The sequence below is a fragment of the Pyxicephalus adspersus genome, chromosome 11 (genome assembly GCF_032062135.1).
Source record: "Pyxicephalus adspersus chromosome 11, UCB_Pads_2.0, whole genome shotgun sequence".
Lineage (NCBI taxonomy): Eukaryota > Metazoa > Chordata > Amphibia > Anura > Pyxicephalidae > Pyxicephalus > Pyxicephalus adspersus.
Genome location: NC_092868.1, coordinates 59672745 through 59678676, shown reverse-complemented (window position 1 = coordinate 59678676; position 5932 = coordinate 59672745). Strand labels below are relative to the sequence as shown.

General features: G+C 47.3%; 1 long non-coding RNA gene across 2 annotated transcripts in view; it reads left to right on the top strand.

Annotated features, from left to right (window-relative positions):
• The first annotated feature begins 1861 nt into the window (after positions 1 to 1861).
• Positions 1862 to 5932, top strand: part of LOC140341068 (uncharacterized) — an 11724-nt gene continuing 7653 nt past the window's right edge. The window contains exon 1 of one of the 2 annotated variants that reach the window (XR_011922799.1): positions 1862 to 2005. This is a non-coding gene — a long non-coding RNA (uncharacterized lncRNA). Of the gene's footprint in view, positions 2006 to 2804; positions 2881 to 5932 lie in introns of those variants that run through there. The other variant, XR_011922797.1, reaches the window with a different exon arrangement.

The window sequence follows — 5932 nt, the reverse complement described above, 5'->3', positions numbered from 1 at the left end:
GAATTCCCATGAGATGGACGGTTCTGTGCTCCTTATTATTAGCAGATTCCATGGCAGAGCCTGCACAGTGCATGCCATCAGCCGCATGGCGACCGGAGAGAAGACGCAGCTGGGACGCATTGAAGGCTGCACGCAGGATTCTCCATATTTACCCGGTTCTGTCCAATGATACAATCACTGCATGCAGCGGGTGGAAATGCTTCTTGATGCATCCTATGGCATGATTTGCTGTCTGTGCATTATGTGCCAGGACCTCAATGCCCATTATGTGCCAGGACATCAATGCCCATTGCCAGGACCTCAATGCCCATTATGTGCCAGGACCTCAATGCCCATTATGTGCCAAGGCCTCAATGCCCATTATGTGCCAGGACATTAATGCCCATTATGTGCCAGGACCTACAGAAGTAAATTCCTCACAATATAAATGTCACAGATTAATGATCAGAAAATAAAATCCCGGGATTGTTACCGCTTCTTCATATCCAAAAACCATGCCCATGTTTGGGAACCAGTGTTCTACCCAGAAAATGTGGGAAGAAGCCGTAGGTGGGTGAAGGTTTAGTAAGCAGCCAAATGGTTACTAAAAAGTGCTGGGTGGTGCGCCTTGGTGGGTCTGACCCTTAGGGGGGGGGTTATATAGGGTGAATATATGGGTTTTATATGAAGGAAATATATAGGATGGATATATAGGGACTATTTGGGGTGAATATATAGGGTTGTATAGGGTGAATAAATTAGGCCTATACAGGCTAGAAATATGAGAGTTATATGGGGCGAATAAAAGCGGGTATATAGGGTGAATTTATGGGCGTGATATGGGATGGATATATAGGGGCTATTTGGGGTGAATATATGGGGTTAAATAGGGTGAATATTTATGGTGGTTATATGGAAGAATATATGGGGGGTATATAGGGTGAATTAGGCCTATATAGGATGGATATATGAGAGTTAAATAGGGTGAATAAAAATGGTTTTATAGGGTGAATATATACGCGTTTTATAGGATGGATTAATGGGGTAAAAATAATGTAAACATATATGGGGGCTCTTTGGGGTGATTATATAGTTATACAAGGTGAATATATGGGGCCTTTTAAAGATGAATATATGGGGGTTATACAGGATGAATATATGGGGCCTTTTAAGGATGAATATATGGGGGTTATATAGGGTGAATATATGGGGCCTTTAAGGATGAATATATGGGGGTTATATAGGGTGAATATATAGGCACTGCCTTCCAGAAATGATTCACAAACCAATGTCACTTTGTGTTTAAAGTGGACCTGTCACTAACATTACAATCTGCATGAATAGATTCCCTGCATGTAACAATGTACAGATTGTCATTCACACGTTCCAATGTTACAAATCTAAGCTGGTAACTCTGAATGATGCCTGAATAAAGATGGCTCTGCCCATCTACAGAGAGAAGCAAGAGTCCTGTGCGCTGTCCATGATGTCAGTTGGCTGCCATGTATATTGCTTGCTTCTTCCATGGTCATCATTGTCCAAGTTCGGACCATTGCACGGGGCCCAGACTGGAACTTGTTGGCACTGTGCTGTGATTGGCCGGTTTGGGGCTCTTGGCACGCTTCGTGTCTCTTCAGGGTCGTCTTTCATTATGAGTGTCTGTAAAATAAGTAAATAATGAAGGTTACAGGAAATGGCTGCTCGGGGAAGAATTTCCCTTTTAGCTGTTTCGGTTTCTGTAGGGCGCAGGTGCCAGGTAATAACAGAAGCACCTGCACAGTCTCACTTCTAATGAAATCATTTAACCCTTTACCCTCCTTCCCGGAAAAAGCTGCTGAGTTTTATTACTGGCCCAGGGGAGGCAGGCCGTGGCCGCCTAATGCAGTCCAGCTGTGCACAGACCCAATGATTCCGGACATGTGGGGTGCAGGGCCTGAATGCTGCCTGAACGTCTGCTCCTCAAATCACCAATCAGATTAAGGGCACATCCAGACTCTACTTGGGGCTGTCACTGCATAAACTTGGGGTAAGTTGTTCTGTCTTCAGTCCCTGCACCCCCCTTACCCTAAATTCATCCCACTGGCTTCCTTTTGGGTTAAGGGCCAGGCCAGACTCCATTTGCCCCCTGTGTGTATGGTTTGCCCATAAAGGTGAAGCTGCCCTGTAATGCAGACCCATCATTGGTTGATAAACTGCAAGGGGGTGACATTGATGCATTGCTGTGCGGAGTGCCCCTCAGTGTCCTGCACACAGCTCATTGGTGTCAGTCAGCCCCATACTAAGGAAGATTTGATTCTGATTGGATAGAAACATTGATACATCGCACTGTGTGTGTAATGAAGGGAGAAGCCTGCAGGGGGCGTGTTTGTGACCTCCTATCCTCCTTACATTAAAGGTTCTCAGACAATGGACACTGAGGGGTCTGCTGCAGGACAGCCTTGTGATCGCTACAGTGTTACAATTATTATTATTAATAAACAGGATTTATATAGCGCCAACATATTACGCAGCGCTGTACAATAAATAGGGGTTGCAAATGACAGACTAATACAGACAGTGATACAGGAGGAGAGGACCCTGCCCCGAAGAGCTTACAATCTAGTAGTCTGATCACTGGGAAATAGGAGACTGAGGAAATGCTTCCCCTGCCTGCAGCAGACTGATGACCTCATCAGCCCAGCCATAGTCACTGTCACAGTTTTGTGATTGAGCAGTAAAATGAGGGTCGATGTGTACATCTGATTGGAGGTCCCCTGAGCTGCCGGCAGACCAAATTCAGCCTCCTCTATGAAATGCGACAACCTCCTGACCTACTTATGAGTCATATTGTGCAGATCGCAGACTTCTCTGCACCTGCAAAACAACAGGAAACGTCTTCCCGAGCGACCACAAATGTGCAAGGTAGAGCCGGGTGATGGCGCTCAGGGTGACACCGGGGTCTGGAGGCCAATATTTATGTGTGATTAACGCTTCGGTGACACGCAGAGCTGAATGTCATAGAACGGAATCGGGGTCACCTCTGAGTATTTCTCTGTCTCGGGGTCACCTCTGAGTATTTCTCTCTCTCGGGGTCACCTCTGAGTATTTCTCTCTCCTGGGGTCACCTCTGAGTATTTCTCTCTCTTGGGGTCACCTCTGAGTATTTCTCTCCTGGGGTCACCTCTGAGTATTTCTCTCTCTCTTGGGGTCACCTCTGAGTATTTCTCCCTCAGGGTCACCTCTGATTCTCCTTTACTTTCCGTTCAATCAGTGACGGGGTCACCTGGACAGTAATTGTCCCCAGTGGGGACACAGGCGGTCTTTGCATTGGGTTGGCCCCTGTGGGTCGGGCTGCCATGATGGGGGCACCAGGGGTACTTCTGTACTGGCCCCTGACTTTTGCAATGCTGGAACTTTTATATATTGGGGCGCATACATTTCTGGCTGCGGGGCACCTGATAGGTCGGGGTTGGAGGTTCTCTGCATTACAGATGTACAATGGATGACAATGTACAGCGGCACCCCGGGGTGAAACATGTCAGGGGAGGGGCTGATCTTGGCATCTAGAGGCCGTACATTGTAACCCATTCTATCTGTTTGATAAAGTTTTTTGAAAAAAAATCACTTCCAGCCTTGTGGGTGGGTCCCAGGTGTGCAGGGAGGAGGAGCTTGGATGTCAGGTGTGTCTGTGGCAGTGGTTGGTACCCCCAGGTGCTGTGACTCCGCTGGTTGTGGAAGGTTTGCCATTTTGTGTATTAATTGGTGAATATGAGACTTATGTGGTTCTCTACACTCTGTGTCCTCACTGGGGAGATTTAACCTCACTTCCTGTCTCAGTGACACACAGGAAGTAATGGGAAATCTCCCTGATCTGTACTTAGTATGCTGTCTGGGTTTTATTGCTGTTTCCTGTCCTGGTGACCCCGCTGCTGTTGTCATTGTTGTCTGTGGCCTGTTGTCATCATTCCATACTGAATAAAGTTTAGCACGGTTTGATCTGCCCCCTGTAATTGCCCCTCCACCCAGAAGTCATATTTCAGTTATTGTGGGGTCCTTCTTTGTCTTTCTGTAATATTTGGGGACCCCAGATGTAATAATCCCCCCCCCCCCCAACCTGGCGTCTCACTCCTGCAGCACCAATCTTTCACCTTTTGCATCAGGTGTGCGGGGTCGGAGCCCCCAAATAATGAGAGCTGATTTATCTCTCTGGCACCCAGTGACCACTGCAATGTCAGATCTGGGTGGAGTGGTCACTATAAGGGGGCCCCCCGGGGTAAATAGCCGGCCTGCTCAGTAATGTGATTTAGCTGCTCCATAGGAGTTATTATTCAGACAATTCCATCCAGCTGCACTGACTTCACTACAAACATCTCTGAGAGTCCCCATTCTTCTCCCCCCAATCTAATGCCCTCCCCCCGGGCCCTATGAATGGGCTCCTTCTGTGGATGGGTTTGGCGGTGGGCAGACAGCGGCGGGGGGGAGAGCCGCAGGCCATTCTATCTGGGTCATCTCTGGCCTCGGATACACTCGCTCTTTGTGTCCCATCCATGACTTCACACAGCCCATGGCTCACCCGGTCCCACCATGGCGGCTGTATGTGTCTGAGGAAACCACAGGGGGCGCTAGGCTGTCACTGCCAACAGTAGATGGCACCAGACTGGGCATGGCTGGGGTCCTATGGGTGGCATTGGTGACAACCACACACTGAGTGACACATGATTGGTGCTGGGTGAGGTTTTACACCAAAAACAACAGCTGGTGATTGGAGTTCGGGGAAAGCTGGCATCTTATGGACGATATTCACCCAAAAAATTGCTCATGCTTTCATTTTAACTCTGCAGCTTTCTAAAATTAGTCCCTGGGGATTAGACTCCCTGTTCAGGCACTTCCTGCTATAGAGAGACAACATGTGCCCCTATCTCCCAGCTGTGCTTCTGTGTTGTCACCTTGCTCCTGCACTCTGTATATATTATACAGCCCTGACCCCTGCACTCTGTATGTAATATATAGTCCTGACCCCTGCACTCTGTATGTATTATATAGTCCTGACCCCTGCACTCTGTATGTAATATTTATTCCTGACCCCTGCACTCTGTATGTATTATTTATTCCTGACCCCTGCACTCTGTATGTATTATATAGCCCTGACCCCTGCACTCTGTATATATTATACAGTCCTTACCCCTGCACTCTGTATGCCAGGTCCCGGGATGGTTTACTGATGGTGACACTGGACAAGGTCTGTGTAATGTCTGTACATTCAGCCCCCATCATATTCCCATGTTTCAAGGTGACAACGCAGGAGCAGAACTGAGACATGGGACAAAGAGTTGTCATCCTTTAACAGGATGTTCCTAGACAAGAACCTTCATGGCAGGATCACCAGAGATGATTTTACTGAAAGTTGCCGATTTAAAGAGTGAATGACTTTTGAAATGAGGTGAAAGTCACGTGTAATCTTCTCTGAGGTTTATATCTTTTGTGAATCACAAGAAGTGGAATCTGACGAGGTTACGGCCCAGAAATGTTCTAATCTTTGATGTTTCTTCATCATTGTGTTTACCCCGTTGTGGCTTTTCATACCCTCGCCGTTTACCTTCTGCATTCTGCATATTTTCCATGCAGTTATTTTTATCCCCCATGTTGGGGGGGGTGGGGGGGTGCTGGCAAAAGATCAATACAACCCCTTTACAGAACTCATACCAATGGCAGGGGGATTCTCATTGTATTATGAGTATTAGAGTGTCAGCTCCTCTGAACAGGCTCAGTGTTCTGTGTACAGCACTGTGGTATATGTCAGAGCTATATAAATGTATAGTAGTGTGGGACTGTGGGGAGACATTAGAGTGTCAGCTCCTTTGTACAGAGACTGATGGGACTGGGTCAGTGTTCTCTGTACAGCACTATGGTATATGTCAGAGCTATATAAATGTATAATAATAGTGTGTGACTGTGGGGGGACATTAGAGTGTCA